Consider the following 26,108-nt stretch of genomic DNA (forward strand, 5'->3'; position numbering starts at 1 on the left):
TTTTTGTAGAGATGGAGTCTCAGTAGGTGGCCAGGCTATATCCTCGGCTCAAGTGAGCCTCCTACTTTGGTCCCCCAAAGCCCTGAAGTTACAGGCATGAGTCACTGCACCTGGCCAATAATGAGCCTTTTTGAAACACATTTATTGAGAGATAATTTATGTCTTCTAGAATTCACCCATTTACACTGGACAATTAAGTGGTATTGAGTAAATTCATATAGTTGTGCAACCATCACCATTATCTTAGCTGAGACTGCTTTAGTATTGCACCATTTAACTGTCTCATGCTTCAGGAAGGACAGTAGGCCCCAAGTGTCACTTTTCACACTCTTAGCACTGGTTGTCTCCTTGCGAGGCCTCCTTTAGCTTGCACCAAAGACTCTGAACCTGGGCTCAACCTGCCGTGTCTATAACTAACTGTGCCAATGAGCTCCCTCTTCTCAGAAGATCATATTGTCCCTCCTGAAGATTCCTATTATGCATCAATCCAGAAAAGAAAGAAAAATACACATTGGAATCCTTATCTGGGAAGGAAAAGAAACTTCTCTTTTGGGTTGAAATTTCTCCATCAGAATCTGGCCATATGTGGTTTGAATCTGAAGCCATTCTTCATTGCATTATTTGGGTTTATTGCATAACTTCTAGTAAGCTATGCTGGAGAACTTGGCTGAACATTAATTTGAAATATTTTAAGTTTTTGGCAGACTTTTGGACTAAGATATAGCATGACTTTGGACTCCACCTGCTTAATGAGAAAATACATATAGGCTGTGTGGCTCCTTTCAAATGCCCTTACATGGGTGATCTTTGGAAGGGGGACCCTGATAGCAGGTGAATAGTAGGGGGAAGCTGGAGCTTCTACCAGGAATCAAAGACCCTCTTTCTGTTTCTCAAGAGCCAAAATATCTGCATCTTTGGGATTCACTGTCTCCTTTATTTTTTCACTGACTTCCCCTGCTCACATACAGCACTCGTAACTACGATACCTCAAATCACATGAATGAAAGCCAGAAGCCCACCACCAGGTAATGCTGTCTCCACCTCTTTGGGTTGCAATTCTGGAGATGAGTGGGTAGTGGCAGCTAGTGCCCCGCTGGTCCAGGACCGGATGTGGTTAGTGTGGCTGCTCCTCCAGCAGGGCTGTTCCTGGGCCAGTTCTCAGAGAAGGGGCTTGTTGCTAAGCCAGCTTCTCCAAAATGAGCACTCCTCTGACCTCACGGAGCCAAGACGACAGACCACTGGAGTGTAGCTATGGTCCAAATCAAAGATGATAAAAAGAGAAGAAAAAATAGAAGAACATCTGCTAAGCTGGAAATAATTTAAGTCAGAGATCTCCTAGCTTTGCAAAGTTGCAGAACTTTCTTATGATAGGCTAATTCTAGAAACTTCTTCCCACTCACTCCCTAAAGATTTAAAATTGGAATTCGCTTTCTTTCGTACGTTTCAGAAGACTTCCCCAAACGCATAGTATTTCCAGTAACATCCAAAGGTATGACTCCCCATCCCCACACCTTGAATGTGAGAATATCAAAATGCATGTGCTTTTTTTTTCTCCTAAAGACCTTTTTTAAGCATTGCAAAACCCAGTAGCCAAGAGTCTAAGATCCAGTCAGAGTCTGAGCCAGCACTCTCTGGTTGGCAAGAGCATGTGGTTAAATATTCAGGAATTTAGCAAGTCAGCTATTAAATCATTGGTAGCTTTCAGTCAGCCATGGCAGGACTATTTACACCATGGAAATTGGCAAATGCTAAAAAGTCTATTCCTTCACCATTTTTTTTGTTTGTTTGCTCACTCCAGAGAGCTGGTTTGCCAGAATATACGTGATTCAAATCTGGTTTCAGTGACCTATGAGTTGTCTGCCTGTGGATTTGTTATTTAATCTCTAGGTGCCTTAGTTTCCTCATCTGTAAAATGGGGACAATGACAGTATCTATCTCATGGAGGGTTTCTGTGAGACCTGCAAGAGGTAAAGTGTAGGTAAAGCTCTTGGAACATCGCACTGGTTACCATATAACTAAAAGAACAATTGTATCTATCTTACAGGGAATTTCTGTGAGACCTTCACGAGGTGAGCAGAGACAAAACTTTTACAACATACTCAGTCAACACCGGTGACTGTACAGCAGAGCCCTAGCCAAGACAAAGGACCCCTGCTCTACCCACTCAGAAGGACAGCCCAAGAAAGCGCCTTCTGCACAGAAGCAATTGCAGCAATTCAGACACTGTCATCTCATCAGGAAAGGTTATTAGGTTGGCATTAGGGACACAAGAAACAACAGCCTAATTTAAAAAGAAAAGCTTTCAGAAAAATAGATTTTCTGCCTCCTTGCTTCCAGAAAACTCTCCCCAAAGCCACGGAGGCATTTATAATTGTAGTAACAAGAAACGAACAAGGGCAGAGACTGAGGTCATTTTCGTTAAGGAATCACAGGCAGAAATGCTGCCTCCGATGATGGCAGCATTTTTTTTTTTCTCACAATGGTCTTAAAAAAGAAGCCTTCGTGCTTGTGGTTGGCATGTGCCGAAGGGCAGATTCTTAGCGTGGAGCCCCCTCAGTCATCCTGGGAAGATGGTCGGTGCCTCGAGTTGCAGGAGGGGTCAAGGAATTCCCCTCATTCTCTCCTGTTTTTGAGGAACAAGGCTTCCAGGTGTCCAAGCTCAGGTGGCAGTCTTAGCACCAGAGAGATGATGAGAGCAAGGTGAACCAGAGGTTGCCTTAGAGGGAGTCCCATGCCTGAAAGCCTAACCCTTGTTCCTCGGCCAGACTCAAGGCCCACCCTCATAATGTGCTGTGTTTGAATCCTGACTGGACAGCTTAGAACTGCTTACTGCCTTTGAGCTTGAAACCTCTCCTCTCTGCATGGCAGACAAGGACACCTGTCCTTCAACCCACGGTGTTACTAAAGGAGGCCTGGCAGCTACTGAATGCTCACACAATTTCATGTATCTTCCCTTCATTTTTTTTTCCTTTCTAACTTCCCTTCCTGCTCAGCCTGTGAGCAATCACAGAACTCATGAGAAATGCATGACACTGTTTCCCTGCCCTCTGCTTCTCAGTCTCTGGTTTGCTCAGTAACACACGTCTGCCAGGGGTGCCACGCAGCTCACTGCTCACTGCCAGGCACCGATGCTGAGCTCATCGACCAGCTTCCTTTGATTCCTTCTTCGATGAGATGCACTTCTTTGGTGGAGGCAGGGAATAATCTAATAAAGAAATTACAAATTCTGATAAATGCGTGAGGAAAGCAAATGAGATGCTGAGAATCTCACTCCATCTCAGTAGCAGGAGGCGCAGGACTGCTGCTCTGTGGATGCCGTGCAGACAAGACCGCACGAGGGGGTGACTTTAAGCTGAGACTTGCCAGATGACAGCGAGGCAGCTCCAAGGGAGCAAGATCCGGGAGAAACACAAACTCATACACACACATACACACTTCCACACACATACATGCACACATCCACACAGGCATGTAGACACTCACACTTGCACACATACAAGGACACACACTGAACACATACACCCCACGTACACTCACACACACATATACATATACACACGTGTACTCATACTTGCACACATACACGCACAAGCACACATACACTCATACACAGATACACCACACATACATTCCACACATATACACACACTCGTACACAATACACACACTCATAACAAACACACACACCTGTACACACACACGTAGAAAACACACAAACCACACTTTGCACACGTACATAATCATGACACACTTGCACCAACACGCTCACACAATACCACATGCACCACCACATACACTCACATCACATATACACACTCACACAGACATACACACTCATACACACTCATACACACATACCTATACACACACACGTGCACTTACAGACACATGAACATGCACACACACATGAACACATTCACAAGCATACTTACACACCCACACATGTTGTGCCAGGAGCCCAGCAAGAGGCAGGACACTATGGAAACCTAATCAAACATAAGAAACCAGAAGTACCACTGAATTCTTGACAATGGATATGCGTTTCTTAGAGTAGCACCAGCTCTCCCCTTTGTTCCCTAAAGTTTTCAAAAATGAGACAAAGCCACAAAGGCAAAGGCCTTGGAAAGGGGCATATTTGAGGACCAGAAAGGCCGCGTGGCTGTGGGAGTGAGAAAGGCGCCTGCAGTGAGCAGGTTCTATAAGGCAGGGCTCACGGACCACGTTATAGAGTTTGGATTTTATTCCAAGAGTCTTCTTGGCATCTGGGTGGTCAGAATAATCTCCCTCCACCTCCCGCCATGGCTATCCATATCCAATCCCAGAACGCGAGGCTGTGTGAGTTTCCACAGCAAAGGGGAAGGCAGGTTGCAGAGGGAATTTAGGCTGCTGCCTGCTGACCCTAAGAAAGGGAGATTCTCCTGGATTTCCCAGGTGGGCCGTGTCATTGCAGGTCCTTGAGAGCAGAAGCGGAAGGCAGGAGAGGGAGTCCAAGTGATGTGGCCTGAGAGGATGCGGCCCTTCACTGCTGATTGCTTTGGAAACGAAGAAAGTGGCCACAAGTCTAGGAGCATGGAGGCCTCCAGAAGCTGGGAAAGGCAGGAAGTGGCTTCCACCCTGGAGCCTCCTGAAGAAACCAACCCTGAAATCCCCTTGATTTTAGCCCAGTGAGACCCATGTTGGACTTTGGTTTCTAAAACGACTAGGTAGTAACATTGTACTGTTTAAACCACTGAGTCTGTGGTCACCTGTTTCAGCCACAGGAACAGAATGCAGCAGCCTAGTCCCTAGGAAGGAATGGCTCCACTCAATAGACTTCCCCAGGAATGTATCCTTGAGCTCAAGTTGTAAACCCTAGCACAGCATTTCTCAAACAGGCGTGGTTTGACCCCACAGTGGGGAAGAGGAGGGGAGGAGAGAGAAGGGGCATTTGGAAATGTCTGGAGAGAGATTTGGCAATAGCATTTGGCAGGGGGCATTTGGCAATGTCTAGAGAGACACTGGGTTGTGACTGGGGTGGGGAGGTGCTGGCGTCTAGTGGGTTGGGATCAGGAGTGCTGCTAACCATCCTGCAATGCCCTCACAACAGAGATCATCTGACTCTCCCCACCAAATGTCAAGAGTGTTGTGAAGTTGAGAAACTTTGCACAGAAAATGAAATTCTTTAGCCCAAGTAAATGCACATGTTTTCAAAGGTAATTTTAAGGGTGAAAACGTAGCACACTTTAGTGGAATTTTATTTTCGGGTGCCTGATATTCCTATAATTTATCCTGACACCAGGTAATAAGGGGCTTGTTGTCAATCCTATTAAAAAATACTTAACAGGTCCTTTAATATGTCAGAAGGTACTGCCTCAAACACCGAGGGACTCACAGGAAATGGAGCAAATTCTCATGGTCCTGTTTTCTATTGATGTCTTCAGATCTTGCTTTTCTCTTCTTGCCTTGCAGTGTCTTCTAGCTGCCCTCCACCAGAGGGTACTGGTTAATTCTTTGACACTGAGAAATTCAATCTGACCCATGTGACTTTTGATCCCTGGAATAAATGAAAGAAAAGACTTGGCAATGATCATGATGATGATGGACACAGTTCTTTGTCACTGAACCCCAGGCAGAAAGCCACTGAGCTGAGTGATACGTAGGAAAGTCCTTTGTACATGGTCAAGCTCTAATTTTGCTGCCTACTCTGAGCTTGCTGGAGAATGCTACTGCTAGGGAGAACCCACATTCTTCAAAGGTTGAACTATGCTTAAATCGATGAGCTGGGTGTATTTGCGAAACTATAGGAATAACAACTATCCCTCTGTCTCCTCAGGGGCTTCCTCAATATATTTTATTCAGAGTTGGCACAAGATGAATGAGTCCCAAGAATTTTATAAGAAGATCACATAGGATCTCAGTTTGAGCAAGTCAATTTCAGATCAGAAAAAAAGATAAGTTCTTAAGGGTTTGACAGAAGCCTCATTCAGTGCCAAGGTTCTGAGACTACTCAGACAGACAGACAGACACACACACACAGAAAGATTTATGCAAACCCCTGTGTGTATCCACTCTCTGTATATAATATAGCCATGTGGTCAACATATTCCCATCAGGTCAATTTGCCATTTCACATACTATTTATTGACAAGTCATTCACTGTACGCCACATTTTATATTTCATTATTCTACACAAGGGTCCTGTAAGCTAGGGATGGTCATTTTTCCTTTTTCAGGTAAGTAAACAGACTCAGTGCACACTGGTATTTGCCTGCTGAGACCAGCAGAAACTCAAACATGAGTGTCTCCTCACTTCATTAAGCTGTGTTTTGGAGAATCCAGAAGTCTTAATAGGAAAACTATTAAAAATAAAAGTCTGTACCTAAAATATAAGGATTCTGGTTACAGCCAAGGATTTCTGGGTATCTTATCTTGACTCACTGAAATCTTAACTTTTTCACCTTAATGTGGCTATCATCTGACTGGACGTGGCTGTTTTTTGGTTATCTTAATCTGCTTCCCTTGCAGCTATAATTGTGTAATCAGCAGCTTACCCTCTTCTCTAAGACATGCCAGAATGGGTCAACAATCCTAGAAACAATCCTATACTGGGTGAGGGCCAGTATAGATTATTTTAACAGTGCTTCCCAAAATATGTTCCAAAGAACATGGAATGGTAAAAGGGGAGTTATTTGGGAATTCTCTCTTACTAGTGAAAGAAATTTGTGTGTCCACTCTGAATCCAGAGTGCCTTGTGCCACTAGGCAATGGAGCTAGTTAGACAAATTTGTAAAGTCATATGTTCCCCCAGGCATTACGTCTACGGGAGAGAACGGTCTTGGTGTATCTCCAGGATGCTGTGAACTGCTGAAGCATGTGGCTGCCTGCTAATGGTACGACTTCATTTCCTGCAATCCTTCTGAGTGTGGGAAGAACACTTGGAAAGCTCACGGTGTTCTGAGGGTCTTCCACCTCCTCCAGCAGCTCAGTATTTTTGGTTGTGGTTGCAGGCCCGTTTGAAGTCCCCTCTATCTGCAGAGCTCATTAGAAGTGAGAAACTGCTTCTCAACTAGCAAATGACAAATTTTCTTCACTTATACAGGTGCCAAAGGAACAGGTCATTGTGGCTTGCTCCTGTTTAGATTAATCACAGTAAATACCCGCTCCTGCATTGACCCATCACTTATCAACAACAGCTAAATGAGGCATTATTTAATCATGGAACCCTGAGCACCAGCCACCCTCTCTGTCCACAGAAACATGACTATCTGGTTCTTTAACAAATATCTGAAGATTTCAGCTGCCAGCAGTTATTGATCAATTTTGGAGCTCCTTCCCAAAATCAATACCTGCACACAGCCAGGACTCGAGGCTCTGGGCAAGAGGGAGTTGATGATCTGAACCTCCTTTTAACAGTCAGGCTGCCAGAGAACTGGGTGTCCAGGCTGGGGGATGTGCCCACCTGACCGCCTTCACAGCTTGCCTTCCAAGGTACTGTCTGCTTGAAGAAGTCAGAGCTGCTCCTAGAGGGGATACATTTATGAACAAAAGAAAAATGTCTGTTGGGCCCCAAACTACATCTTCATCCTTATCACCTAAGCGATTTTAAATTGATGATGTTTAACGAGATCCACGTCGTTCAGATAGACTTCAAGCTGTGACCCAGCAAGCCAACACCAATTTAGCCTTACTAAACACACCTCCCGATTTTTTTAAAGTACTTCATGCCACATAAATTAGACTGCCATTGAGATAATTGGAACCTTGTGGCTGTTAATTTTTCACAGATACACTATTTTGAAAATAAATCATGAACCATCATCTTTGAATGTTAAAGTTAATTTACATTGAACACACTTTTCTACTTCAAAGCATTCATAGGTGGATATCTTTAACAGATAATTGACAGAGATGGAACCTCCCTTCACTGCCATCAGAGCCAAGAACCTAAGATACTCACACAATCCAAAGTAGCCAGAATCCTTTTGGTCTTTTGTCGATCATCTTTTCTGAACCGGAACTGTCCAAATATTCATCTAAAATAATTGATCAAAACTGTTGTTCCAAAAGGATTACTTTTGGTGGGGAGGCATTGCAAGAGTACATTCTGCATTTGCACAGAGGCTATGTGAATTTTCAATAGACAGAATATCTCAGTGACCATTCAATACAAATGAATAGGCTTCTCTGATATATAAAGAACTCAATTACATGTTTCAATAAAGAATGTAAGTGTGCTTTTCTTTTCAAAAGACCTCCGTTTTGCCTGCAGGTAGCATAAACATCAGCACAAAGCAAAGAGCCAAACTACGTTCCTGTATCACATTTGATTTCAAAATACTAATGTTCTCCCTCCCAGAGTTGCTCCATGCCCTGAAATGTCAAATAGAAAATATCAAAATTACTGGTAATTCTAAATGGCCAGCTAAGCAGGTGTATGTCTTGATAGTAAAATAAAACAATGTATTGGATGTCAAATAAAAACACATTACCTTAAATTCATTTCCTCCGCTTCCCACAATTGCATCACCTCCATCATTTTTCATCAGGCAGAAGGTATAGAGAGACATCCGATAAACAAAGCATAAATGCATTCTGCAATTACAAAATGTTAAATAAAACACCACACATTGTAAGGCAAAGGCAAGGAGGTGTGGAGAGGAAGCAGAAGAACAAAGTTGAACTAATCTACATTCTCCCAAAGTTTCCTGACATCATCCCTGTTGAAATTAAACTTTCTTAGAGGGGCTCTTTGTAAGGCATTTTAGTGACTAGAGTGGAAAATAAGCCAACACATTCTAAGTGCGCTCCAAAATATCCAGTTGGAGGTAATGCTTTGCCTGTGTTTGCCTCTGATAAACCATTGGCCTCTGTGGGCTTCTGCCTCATTGGCTTAAGGGGCATCAGCCAGGTGTCTAGCTGCAGCAGGGGTTGTTCCATCGGGAATGACATCATGTGGACAAGATGCCACACGTGGTGCAGTGCAGTTGCTATCAATCTGCACTATAGCAGAGCTTCTCAAATTTTAAAGAGCATACAAATCACCTAGAGATCTAAATAAAACATGCAAGTGACTTTAGCTGGTCTGGGTGGAGCCCAAGATTCTGTCTTCCTAAAGAGCTCACTTGCCATGAGAGTGCTGCTGGCCCTGGGGCCACACTTTTGGTAGTGAAGCTCCATGGTATGAAACATTTCTGAGTCTACAGAAAAACAAGACATCAGAGAGATGGGTTATCTCTTAGAGCGTAAGTTTTTATCTGTAAGTTTGCCATATGCTTCATGAGATCTGCAGTGAAAATCAGGCCACTATTACAGCAGCACAATTGAAAATGTCATTTTTAAAGATATAATTGAAAGGAAAATGATGCCCATCACCTGTATTTGATTCTTGATTGTACAAGAAGGCAGATCGATAGTGTCTCCAGAATGTGGTTCCTGCATAGGTTATTCATTGCAGCAAAGGTAAACTACGGAATGTGTATTCCACACTGAATTATCTGGGGCTTTGACAAAACGTGATCATATTCAAGTCATCTGTTCACATGGACGGTGGCTCTTGGCAGTGAAAGGACTGAAGTGGCCTCCTTCTTGCCTCTCCCTTTCATTGTTATTATGTTGATGATTTGCCCCATGTCTTCTGTCTTCTCTCCATGAGACTGACTTAGCAATACAAACCCACAAATTACAAATGGCACCAAAAATGATAGCAAGGATTGGTTGAGTATTGCTGCGGAGTGGCATGGAATCTGGCCAGCTCTGTTGCCTCCTGCCCACAGATGGCGGGACGAAGTGGAACTGGCTGGATCCTATGGCATTCTTCCATAGTTTGTCATCAGTCTCCACTTTCTTTTCGTGGTTTCCTGTCTTAGTTGCCTCATTGAACCCCTGTTGAGGATCAACATGGATGTCTGACCCAACGAGGGGAAGGACACATCCATTACTGCCTCTCGGCTGCTAACCAGTCTTCCCTGTGCGGAGTTTAATAGCAGAATTCAAATCATTACTCTTCCTTACTTTTTCCCTGAAGATGTCCCTTCTCCAAGATCTCCCCATGCCTGACCCTCGCTAGACCTTTAGTTAAAAGGCGAGCTTGCTTTCAATGACGGGGACTTGCTGTCTCTTCCACTACCATGGATCAAATTTGCTTTTCAAATGCCATCGCTGATGGTCTTGATGTGTTTTCCTGTTGCTTGTGTCACTCAGCGGGGTCTAGTTCAGCCTGGAAACATTCCCTTTGACTCTCTGTGATGTTTTCAAAGGTAGGAACAAACCCCATCCTTTTTTATTCTAACCTGCCACAGTGGCAGGTTAAGCTGTGATCACTGGTGGGAGTGAAGATGAGAGGAAGAGAGGGTCCCCTGAACTTCTCGTACTTACTTTCCCAGAGACCACATGAGTTGCTCTGCAACCTAGAAGTGCAGCTCTTGAGCTGATCCTCATTTAGGACCCGTGCTTGTGTAACAATATGTTGGTGGAGATGGTTCTGATCGTCAAATAGAAAGGACTTACACTGACCCTCAGAGGTGAGCACGCAGGGCTCCCATAGTACACTTTGTTAGTTTGCTAGTGGCCTTGGCCTCCTACTCTCCATGCCCAGCGAGAACCCCCTACCCGCCACACTGAGTGTCAAAGGAGCCCTTGACATCAGTCTGTAAACTCTTCATTGTCATAGAAGGATGGTGCGGAAGCCAAGTGCTGCAGTGGATGGAGAAGACTAGCTAGGGAAAGAAGCAGGCAGGAGGTGAGATCTGCCCAGCCTGTCCTACAGGCTGAGTTTGGAGCTATCAGCCGTCACTCTTATGGGAGATGAGAACAGCCACAGGGGGAGGCTGGTGAGGGGTCCTGGAGCAAGAACGATGACTCAGAGAGGCCACCAGCCCTGTCACTGCTGTATTCATGGACTGTTGTGCTATGTGGCCAGAATGAAGGAGCCAACAGGCTGAGCAAGGAAGGGGCTGTGGGTGTGGGGCCCCAGATCCACACAGAGAAACACTCCCCATTGCATAATTTCCCACCTGCCCAGGGTCTCCAACTGGTTCAGTTCTTAATGACCATGTGGACTTGGAGCATAAGGATGCAGATGCAGCCCCTTTGTCGGGATGTTTTCAATATTCAAGATGGCAGCAAATGTCTGTGTTAAAAGTAGCCATGGAACCCAAAGATCATTAGCAGAAGGCACCACAATTTCTGGGGCAGACAGTCATGGAAAATGTGGTTTGGAAGCCAGGTACGCATTTTCAGCTGTGAGATTCATGCTGAAGTCGGTCCCCAGAGCAGGCCGCCTCTCACGTTTTCTCCTCTTTCCCAAAAGTGCTCTGGACATGACTAGTTCTCACTGCTCTGGTCTCTTTATTGATGTCGTTCATTTATCGCACACTTTGAGCCAGGAATCATCTTAAGCACTTCTCCATGTTGCAGGTGGGCTGACTTGCAGGAAGGCGCAAGAAGTTAGATAACTTCACAGATAAGATCACAGAGCTGGGGATGTGCTGTGGATCCCTGAAATCTGACTCACGCTCCCACACCTTGAGCCATTTGCTAAGCCAACTCGTTTCTTCTTTTAAGCCTCCAGGTAGAAGGCAAATCCTAGAAAGGGGGTCCTGTGGAACACAGCACAGTTCTCACTGCTGTAGATGGAGAGTAATGGAAAATCCCCAAGCTGTATTGAAACCTATAGACAATGAGTTATTGACCAGCTAATCACGGTAAACACTCGACACAGGAGTAGAGATAGTAATTAGGTGTTGATTCCTGAATTCCAAGGAGAGAGAATAGTGAGAATGCAGAGACCAACATTTTAGGATATGCCTTGGTTTCTGCTGACCATCTCCAGGTGGGAAACCAGAGGGGTCTCCATTCTCAACATCCCTGTGGGCAACCGGCTCATTGCTTTTTCTTTACAAAACTAGGTTGAGCCTTGGCCGGCATAATGAAAATATCAGAAGCAATAAATAAATACCTTGTCAAGTGGCTGATTAATGTGTTCTCATAATTGGATGCACAGTGAGGCTCAGCTGAAACAGTCACACACGACTGTTAACCAGGCACTAAACTGCCACACAGGGAGCACACTGGGTTGCACTAAAATCTATTAGCATTAAAATCCATTCCATGAGATCAATATGACACCACTTGTTTCTTCTCTTACTTGGAGGTTTCGACCAGCCGTTTCCAACATCACCTCATAATTGCCATAAGCTCTTACAGCCAAGAGAGCCATGAGCACACAGTGGGCACTCATAATATGTGTTTGCCAAACAAATTGTGCTGGTTACACTGTTCAAAGTGATGCCCTTATTGATTACTCCATCTTCAAGAAGCCAGGAGGGTGAGCAGCTTATTAAGGGCAGCACGATATCTGGAGAAATTCCTGTCTCCCTCTAGGCCTGGTTTGCAAAGTTTCTGCTGCAAATAATACAGCTATTTAGACCAACAGCAAGTATGAAGAATGGCTTTTCCAAGCTCAGGGAAGTCAAAATCATTCATGCATGCCCTGTGGATTCTCAGGTTGCTTCTAGGTCCTGCTCATGTTTCTAAATTAGATCCTGAGCAAAGAGCATAAAGAAGTAGTGGGAATTACCCATTCCTTAACGCTCCCACCCGAGTTTCCCGTCAAGAACCCTCCTCTGGCCCATGTTGACTCTGCTCACTTGTTGCCACTGCCCATGGGACCGACCCACAGCATCGTTTCTGCACCATGTGAGGGCCACACATGTGAGCTTTTGTCCCAGCTTGTCTGAGGGTTCAAGTACAATGACAGCACACAGGCCAAACCCAACCCACCACTTGATTTCCTATTACCTGTGAGCTAAGAATGTTTTTTATACTTTTTAAAATACTTTATATTTTTAATACACCTTTAGATTTATGGAATAATTTGGCAGGTAGTACACAGAGTTCCACGTATCTTTCCCTGCTACCACGGGGCCTGGCACACACGTTTTCCTATTACATCTTACACTAGTGTTGGACGTTTTCTAAAACTAACAAACCGGCCGGGCGCGGTGGCTCAAGCCTGTAATCCCAGCACTTTGGGAGGCCGAGATGGGCGGATCACGAGGTCAGGAGTTTGAGACCATCCTGGCTAACACGGTGAAACCCCGTCTCTACTGAAAATACAAAAGCTAGCCGGGCGAGGTGGCTGGCGCCTGTAGTCCCAGCTACTGGGGAGACTGAGGCAGGAGAATGGCGTAAACCCGGGAGGCGGAGCTTGCAGTCAGCTGAGATCCGGCCACTGCACTCCAGCCCTGGCGACAGAGCAAGACTCCGTCTCAAAAAAAAAAAAAAAAAAAAACTAACAAACCAGCACTGATACATTATTATGACCCGAAGTCCATACTTGACATTAGGGTTCACTCTTGGCACCGTACCTTCTATGGGTTTTGACAAACGTATGATGACATGTATCTACCGTTACAGTATCGAGGAAGGTACTTCCATCACTCCCCAAGTCCCCTGAGCTTCACTTATGCAATAAACCAAAAGGCCCCTAATATTTCATGGCATGTGAAAATTATATCACATTTATATTGCAATGTCCATAAATAGTTTTATTGAAACCTGGCACCTCTGTTAACATATTGTCAATGGCGGCTTCCGCTCTACTCAGCGGATTTGGGTACTTGCAACAGAGACCATGTGGCCTGCAAACACCAAAAATGTTTAATCTCCGGCCCTTTGCAGGAAACGTTCCCTGACCCCTTGTCTAGACCGTCAGTTCTGGAAAGTCCAATTTGTCGCCTCTCAGCACTTAGTGAGGGGATTTGATCGCAGTCAGTTTCCTAATTTAAGATCCAAAACCTCCTCTTAGAAATGTTAACAATTGTTTCCATTGTCAGCTGTCTCCCAGAGTCCTAAAATCCCTTCTACCATTTTTCTGATGGGTGTTTATTCTTGACTGACGTCTTGATTTCTTCAAATAGTGAACCTTCGATGAGAGGTGAGCCTAGAGGATTAACTTTGCCCAGAGAAAAGACAGGCCCTCACCCAGCTTCTTGATGGCCAGCTCTGAGCTCGGGGCATATACTGTTTGGTAAGAGTGTTGTCGTTTACTGGGGGACCTTGAGCCACATGGTAACAGCTCACCCTCCCTCCGGAGAGCCTGGAAACCAAAGGCTAAGGGACCATCCTCGGTAAGTACCTGAACCCCAAGGCTCAGGCAGTCTTCGCTGGTTGGTGACACTGACTAAGCGCTATCCAATATCCTCGCCAGAGGAGTAAATGCTGTCTGGTATGATTCCACCGAGAGGGGCAAATGGAGCTCGCACCGGAGTCCTCTGGACCCTGCCCTATCTATGCCTGTCTTCTCCGGGCTGATTTTAACCTGAGTCCCTTCATCCTGATAAACCATGAGCATGACAGCTCACATTCCGTGAATTTGTCTACTGAATTATTCATTCTGAGTGTGGTCTTGGGGACCACCCCATACACTAAAGGTTGTTGTTTTGATTGTTGTGTTGTTGAACTGTGACGTTAATCAGACATGAAGCAGCATGCTCAGTGGCAGAGCGTTCCAAAATCATCTCTACTGGGGGTGGCAAAGGGGAAGGTCCCCTCTAGGTCATACAAGTAGAGCCTCCTACTGCCACCTATCTCTGCTGTTCATATTGTGAGAAGGAGACTCTCTCTCCTTTCCTTAGTTTATTTTTGTCTTTGCTGTTTTGAAGTAGATATCATTACTTCCATTTTATTTCCTTTTTTTGTCTTTGAGACAGGGTCTTGTTCAGGTATCTCACTGATGATAGAGTGGAATGGTGTGATCACAGCTCACTGCAACCTCAGCCTCTCAGTGTCAGGTGATCCTCCCACCTCAGCCTCCCAGGTAGCAGAGACTAAAGTCCCACACCACTACGTCTGGCTAATTTTAGTAATTTTTATAGAGATGGTTTTTTTTATAAGTTGCCCAGGGGTGATCTCAAACTCCTGGGCTCAAGCAATCCACCTGCTTCAGTTTCTTCAAGTGCTGGAATTACAAGTGTGAGTCCCTGTGGCCAGCCCATCACTTCCATTTTAAAGATGAGGAAACTGAAGCTAAGAGAAGTTAGATAGCCTGCCTTAATTTCAAGGTCAGTGAGTAGCAGAACCAGAAAAGCCCAGAGCTAAACAAATGTGAAAGCCTTTTGTTTGTTTGTTTTTTCAACTACAGATTAACTTCCAAACTTCCAGGAGTCTCCTTGCTACAAACTAATTTTGGTCTTTTTATTAAAGTCTTATTTCGACCAAGTGGGACCTAGGAGAAAAGTTTCGGAAAAGATTTCGCAGTTCATGTTTGATAAGACTTGTAAGAATAAGATAAAACTACAGGGCTTTCTTTTCTAATTAGAGCCGAATGTCAGAATGAATTGGTAGCAGGTCACTGTGACCCATAAAACTCAGCTCTTTATAGAAAGTTTTCGCTGTTATTGTTTTCACTGAAAAAAATGTCTTTTTCTTTTAAAAACCTGGAAAATGCAAGAGAAGAAAGAAGGGAATACTCACCCAGTGTCTGCGAGGCAGATGCAGTGGGCCTCATGCTTTTGTGCCTTTTCCCCACTGTATGGATGAGGGATAATTTATGATAAAATTATTTCATTTTGATAATCATTCATTAGCTGTGAGAGTTGCTCTCAGTCCTGACTGTGGAATGGAGTCAGAATCTCTGAGCATGGGCCAGCCCCCCAGAAGAATGCAGCACTGAGAACCATCCTAGATTAAACTGTGCAGCGTGTCCAGTTAGAATGCAGTTAGACGTGGGGTGCTTATCTAATACGGTTCTTTTAAAGACTCCGATGTCCAAGTGATTCTCCTGCCTCAGCCTCCTCCTGAGGAGCTGGGATTGCAGGGATGCACCACCATGCCCGGCTCATTTTGTATTTTCAGTAGAGACTGGGTTTCACCATGTTGGTCAGGCTGGTCTCAAACTCCTGACCTCAGGGGACCCACCTGCCTAGGCCTCCCAACGTGCTGGGATGACAGGTGTGAGCCGCTGCACCAGGCCAATACCTTAAATTCTTAAGTGTAGCTCTTATTAAGGCTGAAGGCTACATTTTTGTAACACCAAGAAAGCATATCTGGGAGGTAAATTTCATGAGCGTGTGTCACTCCCACACATGTGGGAGTGGGGTCCTCGGATTGCTCCGTCTGCTTCAGAACCTTTGCAGTTGCTGCTCTATTTCCTTTGGGCAGGAGTGTGACAAAAAAGCAAGCTGGGGCCATGCTGATTTGTATTTGTTTTTATGTAGCCATATTTTCTCTTCCTAAAATGATCTAGTATTTTGCATTTACCCTTACTTCATTATTTTAAATACTTTCCAAGATGTGTCTAAATCTGGCCCAAATCTGGCCCATTTTTTACTGGTTTTCTTTGAAATTTGGTGAACGCTTGCCGCCTGTGTTCTCAGATCTTTGTTACAGTTCCAGCAATTTTTCTATAATTATGTCATTGATGATTGATTCTATTTTGGTAGCTCTGATATTCTCCTTAGAAAATATCTATAATTCCTAGCAAGGGTTTTCTTATCTATAATTATCCGTTTATAATAGCACATCGTTAACTTTTTCATCAGTATTGTGTGAGGGCTTCTCGATTTTTCAACTTTTCTCTGTGCCTCTATAAATATTTTAGTGGAAACTTGGGAGATACTGATTTAGGGCAGGATGCTGACCAGATCTTATCTGAAAACTCCATTGCTTGGCTTGATTTGGGGACTTGAGAGAGCCCTAAGGAATCCCCGCTTGACTTGCACCTTAAACAAATCCTACTCTCCAAGCAGCAATAAGAACCCGGTTTTAACAGTGTAATAGAGAGGTTATTTCCCTTATGCTAAGTAAATGCAGTCTACTAATCATATGGCGTTTCACACTCATTCATTCTGTAAATATTTATCAGTCACCTGCAGACCAGGCACGTATCTAGTTCTTGGGATAGAAAACAAAGAACAGAATCCCTGATCTCATGGAGGAGGCAGATGAGAAACAAAATAAATAAGTTACAGAGGATGTTAAAAGGCGCTCAGTACTTCAGAACAAAATAAAGGAAAAGGATCCAAGGGGCCAGGCAGGGAGAGGCGCAGAAGCCAGTGTGTGCGAAGAACAGACTTTAGGAGGTGTCGGTTTGTGTTCTTGGTTCGGTTTTTAGTTACTGACACTCAGGAACCAAGGCCAACCGCCTGTTTGATTACGCTGCCTGGACAACGCCGCCTTTCATGGCCAGTCACCATTTCTGACATTATCTAGTTTGAGACCTTGTCACATCAACAACTTCACGGCAAAATGAGTGACGTTCTGAGCAATCGCTCCTTCCCTGGACTAAACAATCACCTTGAGGCTCTTCCCTTCCAACTTCCACTGCTATGTCAATGGGCTTTCATGGGAATATGCCTTTGCATAATCTAAATAATGCAACAAACAAACAAAGCAAAAATATCTGTTCCACCCATATCCTCTCTATCAGCGGCAAGAAGGATGTCGGCTGTAGGGCATCCCAGCTGCTCCTAAGCTCCCCTTTTCTCAAGGTTGTGTTGCCTGAGAGTGGGTTGGGAAGTTCAACAAGCAGTGAACACCAAGCATGCTAAAGGATCCCAGAAAGATCATTCGTTTTTCCTAGTGTCGGCGATCTGGGCAATATTGCACATGTTTTTTTTTTTCTGCCTGGGGAATAATAGCAGAATAATCCCTCCACCCAAATGTCTGCACTCTAATGCTGGGAACCTGAAATGTCACCATACATGGTGAAAGGGCCTTTGTAGACATGATAAAGTTTAAGAATTTGGGGCACCATGAGCTATCTGGGTGGGCTCCAGGTAATCATAGGAATCTTTATCGGGGAAGAGGGAGTCAGAGTAGGCGATGTGAGGATGGAAGCAGAGGTGGCAGTGATGTCATTGCTGCCTGTGAAGATGGAGGAAGGGGCCATGAGCCAAGGTGTGCAGGTGGCCTCTGGAAGCTGGGAAAGGCAAGGAAACAGATTTTCCCCCCTGGAACCTCTGGATGTCTAACCCCCAGAACTGTAAGAGATTGAATTTGTGTTGTTTTAAACCACCAAGTGGGTGGCAATTTGTTAGAGAAGCCACAAGAGACTTCTGAACACTAGGAGCTCGGCTGTGTTAGGCACGGGAGACTCGTTGGAGGGTCCTTAGAAATGCACACTGGGCACTGAGGCACGTTTCTTATGGTCCCTGAGCTCAGCTAAAGGCCTGCACCCCGTACTCTGGGATTGGAGTCTGCCTTGCCATCTGCTGTAGCGGTGCCCTTTATTTCTGGGGCAGATCTCAATATTTGTGGATTTATTCAGATGAATGTGGTTGGACAGAAGCACTGTGTTAAGAGAAGGATACTGGGAAAGAGCCCGTCTTCACATCTGACTTCATGCCAGGCTTGGCCTTTCAAAGGGTAGCTTTGGAATTTCCCACACATAGTTCCCCTACCAGAGAACTATGCCCAAGACAAGCCCTGTAGTTTAAGCTTCTTTAGCATCACAGGGGAGCCCCTCTGCCTGGGAATCTGCATTTTAGCATGCTCCCCACACCCCTGGGGGATTCCAATGCATCTGAAGTCACAGGGATTGCTGCTCTGCAGCTGCTTTGGCCGCATGGCTGCAAGTCCTGTGACCCCGAGTCCTGTGACCCTGGTGCTCACTCTATCCTGGTATAACATGTATGTCATAAGGGAACCACCATTTCACATTGTCCCTGTTTTCTTTCTGAGCAGCTGAGAAAAGCAAAACCTGCCTGTGTGTATCTGAGAATTGAACCAGGAATTCATTGTGAGCCGTCGGACCCTCCAGCTACTGAATCAGAGCAAGGAGAGAGCATCTGAGGATGCTGCCCTCAGGAGAGACGGGAGTGGTGTGTCGACTGCAGAGGCATCTTGATTATATGGGAAGGCACCTCGTTCCCTGCATGGGCATCTTTCCTGCATGTCTGTTCTCCTTAGTCTTGGAGCTGACTGCCTATGCGGAGATCACCTGTTAGAAGTGGCAGTTCTGGGTAATATAAAATTGATCAATTCAGTGAGTGAAGACTGTAGAGGTGGTGAACCCCTTGTCCAGATCCCGGTCCTCCTTAGGCAGAACCTTCCGGGGAGTCCAAATGCTACTGGCACTAACCTACTCTGTCTGCCTTCTCTCTTCCTTCTGCAGAGAAGACACTGAAAATTGCAGACGGGCACAACATCCTCCCATTCGCGACGACGGTAATCAGATGTCCTTTCTCTTCAAGTAAAGAGATAACCTTTTGGGACAGGAGTGTAACACACCCACTGTACTGTGAGGATTAAATCTTTGTGCTAGAAGAATGGTTTATGCTCCAATAAAGCCAAACAAAACCTAATTGGGCAGGGTGAGACCACCAAAAATTATGTTCGCAATGAAAAACAGAACAAGAACTAATTACCCGGTTGCAGTGTCCCATTTAGCTATAATTCTACAGTCAATTAGTATTCTGTTTAATTGTACAATTAATGAACATATAAATTAAATTCATAGTTTATTTCTACCACTAAATTACTTATTTGAATTGCCTCTTTGGAAAAAAAATAAGCGACTCAATGTGCACATTATTAAATGAGTTGGTAATGTACATTCTGGGCACGCCTTAATTGTAAAACAATTACTCCACTATTACGGCTGGGATGTTGCTTGTGTTATTGGGAACTGAATAATTTAATTTTCTCTTATCAAATGAACAGGTAATAGTTTCACTGACTAACACACAATTCTCCTGGCAGCTTTCAAGACTTGCATGTGCAGATTTCATGCCATCCAAAGCGCGGAAAGGCAGCGCATGAGAAATGGTGGTTTTGATAGAACCTACGGGAGACACTGGCATGGATGGTTCCTGCTCTCGTTTGGGATGGTGAACGAGCGGGAACTGGCAAGGATGGCTCCTGCTCTTGGTGGGGATGGTGAATGCGCTGGTAAAGCAAGGCCAGGCATTCCCCAGCCCTCACTGGCTGGTGAGTGCAGGAGAGACATACGCCACCGCAAAGCAATCTTCAGTGGTATGCGTCCTCCCCTCGGCTCCCTGGAAAGTTCCTCTCAAAGAATATCTGAAAATCCAGAGATGGGTGGGTGTTCATGTGTGCTCGTGCACTGCCACTGCTCCATCGTTGCCCCCAATGTGCCTCTGCTGCCCATGTCTGTGTTTGTGTGGACTGGTTCTCACCCAATCACTACGGCACTGAAACCCTTGACATTCGAGGTTCAGCGATGCCCTCAAATGTCTAAGTTGTTAGAAGAGGGGGGGCGGTGGCACTGTCTTGTGTGCTTCACAGGGGTCCTGAAGCCCTGCAGAATTTAGTGAGGTGGTTGAGTTCATCGGTCCTGCCATGGCCCCTCCACTCCTGACTCCCCGGCCCATGCCCTGCTGGTCCCTGGACACACACAGTGCCTTTCCTCTGTTTCTTCTACCAGGATGGATCTCCCTCCAGCAGAAGTCCCCTTTGGTCCCTCAGGTTTCTACCCCAGGGGTCCTGACAGCTCTCTAGATATTCTCCCTGTGTGTGTGTTCATCCTGGGACTCCCAATGTATAAAATAAAATCCTTGTTACATTCCATCGTAAAATCATGCAGGCTGCATGGACTCCAATTCCAGCTCTGGCACCATCCATGCAGGTGACCTTGGGCAAGACACTCAGTCTATGCCTTGCTTCCTTATCAATGAAATGGAGACAACAGTATTTTCCCTGGTGAGGGAAGAAAGTCATGGGGGAGGGCGTTCCTGTATGAATAAAGGAACATGTGCATGAAGGAGCCCAGAACATTGCTCAAAAGTGTCCCTGTTGCTATGATGCAATTAGCCTCTGCTGATGCAATTATGATGTAATTTGACAATGCCCAAATGGTGTTGAAAAGCAAAAATTCCATCAAAGCCAAATAGCTAAGATGACTAACTCAAACCAGATGTCAGGGAGGGTGGAATTAGACTTGTGTGAAGAAGAAAGTGGCCTTGGAACTGAACTTCCATCAAACCAGTTCCTCTGAGACTCACAAAACCCAGTTATGTGATTGATTTGGTCTGTTTTTCATGTTGGAACAGTCTGAGTCATCTGATAGCAGCAGAAATAATGACACTGGCTTAACTGGCTCTCACCCACCTGCTACATGTACAGGATGACTGACTTGAGAACCAGCGACCTGGGTTTGGAGCAAATGGTTCCACTGATGGCTTGTCAAAGTAAAAGTAAAAACTGTACGGAACAAAGTTAAACAGGCCAGGAAGACTTCTCTAAAGACTATTGCAACAGAGGAGAGAACCTGAGCTCAACTTCCATGATACAAAAGGTGGGAGAGTTTTCCAATGCAGGCATGAGATAGTGGAAAGGATGGGAGGATGCCAACAGACGGGAGGCTGGTCAACGAGATGTGACCAGCAGGCCGAGTTATTCCTGAGCTTGCAAACGTTCTTTTCGGATTAGGCCACCTGTGTTTTCTAATGTGCATCCATCAGAGAAGGCTCCTATTCTCAGAAACTGGGAGCTTGGAGTGCCATCTCCTTCATCATTCACATTTCACAGAGACAATTTCCAGACAATTTCCAGGTCTTTTCTGGATTGTAAAATGAGCCAGAATCTGGGGGAAGATTTGTAGCTCCAAAGGATTTATAATTGCACGTTTTCTAAGTACATGCTCTATGAAAAGGGAGGTGAGGGGCTGATAGTCAAGATGGAATCTGTCTAAAGTTTCACCAAGCCTAGGGAAGGTGACGCTGTGCTCTGGGACGCCACTAGCCTAAGGGAAGGTGATGCTGTCTTGGTCACATGTGAGTGGGCTGTGGGCTGGTGGCTCTGGGACACCACTAGTTGCTCATCCCCACCATGCTCTGCTCTGCAGCACCAAGGATGAAATTTATCTTTCAAGCAATCAATCCCCCAGCCCTAAATGCCTGAGCCCTAAATTCTGAGCAGTCATCAATGGCTCTGTGTGCTGGTTCTGTTCCTGTTATTAGCTGTCTCTTAATAATCTTCGGGTCAGGGGTGTTATTGATGCTCCCGCTTAATTCAAATTATAATGGGATAAATCATCTGCCATCTCCAATCCTTGTTTATTGAATTTTGTATGATCCATTTAATTTAGGCCCTCCCATCTCTGAAGGTTGAAGCCTATTGGAAATCCGTCTCTTTATCCTCTCATGACCTAATTTATGTTTTTCCCTTTAACTTCTGCACCTACCTTATTGCTGTCACAGCCTCAGAGGCTCCATGAGGCAGAGGCGGGACTGAGAAGATGAACATTTGTATTGCTTTACTTGGTGTCTTATCAAAGACAAGCAGATGCAAACAGACACAGACATTTTTAGATCCTTTGCAGCGTCCCTCTCCAGGACTTTCTATTCTGCCCAGAAAAACGTACGTACTCGTGTTCCCCAATAACAATTTCCTGAGCATTGACTCTAGAGATTTTAAAACATTTTAATGTAGCATACTTTTTTAAAAAGCGTGGGGCCACAGACAGGAACCAAGCACAGACATTTGCCTTTCAAAGAGCAGGTCGTCCAGTTGGATTCCAGTGGTCCTCAGGCAGGGTGTGTTAAGTGCTGGACGGAGGTGAAGTAAACAGGGAGCAGCTAAGGAGGGATGGATGGGGAGAGGCAGGGTGAGGAAGGAGCCACCTAAAGGATTTGAAGTGGCCCTATTCCCCCCATATGTGGGTTCTATTTGGAAATAAGGAACCCGATGGAGATAAGTGATGGAATATCTCTTGGATATTATATCTCTTGGATAATATAATATTAGATATAATGACACTGGCATTCCCCCCAAATATGAGTTCTATTTGGAAATAAGGAACCTGATGGAGATAAGTGATGGCGGTCAAGGGATTTCTTGGGAAAAGGTAGAACTGGTTTTGGAAGGGAAAACAAACACAGAAAGAGATCTCAGGCAGAAATACTCGTCTTCAAACACCAGCTGGGCAATTTGAGTCGGCATGGGCTATCAAGAGGCAGGATAGTGAAGAAATCAAGAAACAAGAAAACCTTTGCCATTCAAAGGCGACCAATCTTTCATAGCTGATCGCAAGGGGCTTGCTTATTATTCATTGAAATCTGAGCCCAACCTTGGAAATATGGACGTCAAGTAAGGGCTATTTGGAAGTTTTTTCCAGCACATGATGTGATGATGCTAAAACAAAGTGCTGTTGTTTGAAGAAAGCAAGTGCTTAGGGTGGGTGTTGGTGGAAGGATCTGGGAGTGCACACCGTGTGTCACTTGCCCGTCACTGGTAAGCCTCCCAATCCCCAATCCCGGGTCCCCAGTTCACAATGGATGAAGCAGGCTCACCTCTGGGCCAATGCCCAGCTCCGCTGACTCACACCATTTAATCACAGGCAATTAGTGTGACTGACAGCCCTAATTAAGCTCTTACCTGAACAGGCTCCTTCCAGCTGCAACCTTGCAGGGAGCGGCTGCCCTACCTTTGATGCTTTTGATTCGGTCCCTTCTTATCAGGGTGGTTTTCCGTCTCATCCAAATTTCCTCATCACCTTTAATGAACATTTTCATCCCATTTCTTCTAACGATTTTAAGATGCTGGTGCAAGGCGTTCACTTGAGGAAAAAAAAAAAAGTTACTGTATTGTCAGTCAAGCAGGCTCATCAGTACGGAAAGAGGGCTTTGCCTCAAAATTGGCAGATGCTTCGAACAGCCTTTGATTCATCAGTGTTTTCGTATCTGACAATATTGGTGTTTGGCCATAGAGGCTTCTGAGGGCAGTCCTGCCCTTTCTCTATTCTTTAAAAGTGAGACCTAACTTCTTGAGTCTTTGAAAGTAGACTTTTTGGAAGGGATTAATGAAGTACAATTGAAGAAAAAAAATACTTCGCATTTTAAAATATTTGAGCTTTTCTGACTTCTATGATGGAATGCATTTAAAGCACAAATGGACAGTGAAATCGTATGTAACTCCATTCGAGTTGTGGTTCCCTTCAGTTGTGTTGTAAGATTTGGAGCAAAGTTCATAAGCATCTTGAAGGGTTTTCTTCATCGGTTGCATCAACCAACATGTATTTCCTATACTGGCTATCTTTTTGGTGACAGTCACAGTGCTCTTGTCTATGTCTGCTTTGGGGACAAGACAAATATGCAAAGACTTCTTTTGTTGACGTTGCATAGTTCACAGAGGTTTTCAACTGAGGTTCATTCTTCTACTGCTCACTGCCTTAGCTCTTGGGCCTTTCCCTTCTCACACGTCTTGCTTTCCTGGACCAGCCCTGAGCCCTCGGTTTGTGGTTTACTTTAATGGCCTTCTAACTAGTCTATCTTGCCAGTCCCCATGACAGTATTTATTTATTTATTTATTTGTTCATTAATTAATGATACAGGGTCTTGCTCTGTATCCCAGGCTGGAGCAAAGTGGTGCAATCACGGATCACCGCAACCTTGACCTTCTGGGCTCAATGGATCCTCTCACCTCAGCTTCTTGAGTAGCTGAGACTACTGGTATGCACAAACACACTTGGTATTTTTTGCTTTTTTAGAGACAGGATCTCGGTGTCTTGCCCAGGCAAGTCTCAGGCCCTTGGCTTCAAGTGATCCTCCCACCTCCACCTCTCAAAGTGCTGGGACTGCAAGCATACCCCACCTTGCCCGGCTCCCATACCAAGGTCTTCATCCTGTATTTGAAGGCCTCCTTCACTGGTGACCCTGCTTCATACTACTCATGCAGCCATCTTCCACTTCTCTTCCGTTGGACTCCTACCCAGCTTCTCAGGGAGGCAGGCTTCACCACCTCCCCTTGCTAATCTTACTCTGGAATCCTTGTGTTCCCATCCCACTGCCACAGGATGTCCCTCTACATTCTTCAAGGTTGTCAAAGGCTCACCAGGACCTGGGGCCCACTGGGATCTCCTGTGCTTCTCGCTGCAAACAAAGTAACACTGGCATGCATTGAGCCTACTTGTGCTGGGCATTGAACCTCACGGAGCTCATTCATCCACTGCAGGCCATGGCCCTAGGAGTGAAGAACTCTAAACTCTTCACAGAGGAGGACACGGAGACCAGAAAGGTCCACACGTCCACCGTCAGGCAGCCATCCAGTGGTGAAGGCGGCTAATGTGCAGAGGTCCCCGGGACGAGAGGTCGTGCCCCCCACCCATGCCACGCTGTCCCTGCCAGCTGAGTCCCACATGCTGACATCATTCACGCTCTGCAGAGTTGTCACATGGCATCGCCACCTCAGCTGTGGCCTGATCTGCTCATTCGGGCTGGAAAATCTGCATAGCAAAGAGGGTGGTCCCCATCCCCAACTTGCCTTAATGAGGGCTTTACAGATGGAAAAAGAGTGATTTAATGACCATGGAAATAATTAGTTAACTTATGAGCACTGTAGGAGTTAGCCAACCACTTACACTGCTGTCTCCACTAGCTACTTGCATTTCAGATGGAAAATGACCAAATGACCATGTCCGGGTAAGATTCTGCAAACTCGATTTGTCTAATTGTTTTCACAAATGTGGTTTCTCACTCATGTGAGATGGAGGGAGAGGGAAGGCTGTGCTGTGGATTTCTGTGATGATACAGCCTGATCTATGTCTTACTGTCCTTTAGAATAGAAGTCCACAAGCCTCCTCGGTGGGTGTCTTTCAGCCACGCTTGTGTTGCCACTCTCATAGCTGTCAGCAGTGGCTCTTGCTGACGGGTTCAAGCCAGAGTACTGTTCACCATCTCTTTGCCTCCTGAAGTAGTTTTTTTGGGTTTAATTGATACACTGGTGTGGGGAGACCATGGTAGCTGTGGCTTCCTTTTCTATAGGGGAGAACATTCAGACTGTTTATTCCTCAGATGTGCTGTGCAGCCTATGAAAGAGGCTGTCCTCCAACTTCCCACCTTGAGCCTGCAGTGGGAGGATGCACTGCCATACAGGCTTGAATGAGTTACAGACACTTTCACTGAGCCCAGGCAAGTGCCCCTGGTGGAGGGTTTTTAGAAGTTGCACAAGTGTGCAAGCCAGAAATCCAGCCAGGAAATCCATCCTTTAGAGGAAAAGTGTGACATCATCTCACAAACCATATTTACAACAAATGGGCCTCACCACCTAGTGCTAATATGAACTCTCATGCACATTTGTTGAGCACTTACTATGTGCCAGGGACTGTGCTGAACATACATTATTTCATTGCATCTGCATAGTAACCTCATGAGGAAAGCTTTATCTTGCTA

At 45.3% G+C, this 26,108-nt stretch overlaps 1 long non-coding RNA gene across 1 annotated transcript; it reads right to left on the reverse strand.

Moving 5' to 3' along the window:
- LOC108541633 (uncharacterized) lies at positions 1-23,208 on the reverse strand. Its single transcript, XR_001889006.1, has 2 exons — positions 23,150-23,208; positions 1-3,205 (listed from the first exon to the last, which is right to left on the reverse strand). It is a non-coding gene; the product is annotated as an uncharacterized LOC108541633 (long non-coding RNA).
- Positions 23,209-26,108: the final 2,900 nt, after the last annotated feature.

The sequence above is a fragment of the Rhinopithecus bieti genome, unplaced genomic scaffold, assembly GCF_001698545.2.
Source record: "Rhinopithecus bieti isolate Rb0 unplaced genomic scaffold, ASM169854v2 scaffold_20477, whole genome shotgun sequence".
In the NCBI taxonomy this organism is placed as follows: domain Eukaryota; kingdom Metazoa; phylum Chordata; class Mammalia; order Primates; family Cercopithecidae; genus Rhinopithecus; species Rhinopithecus bieti.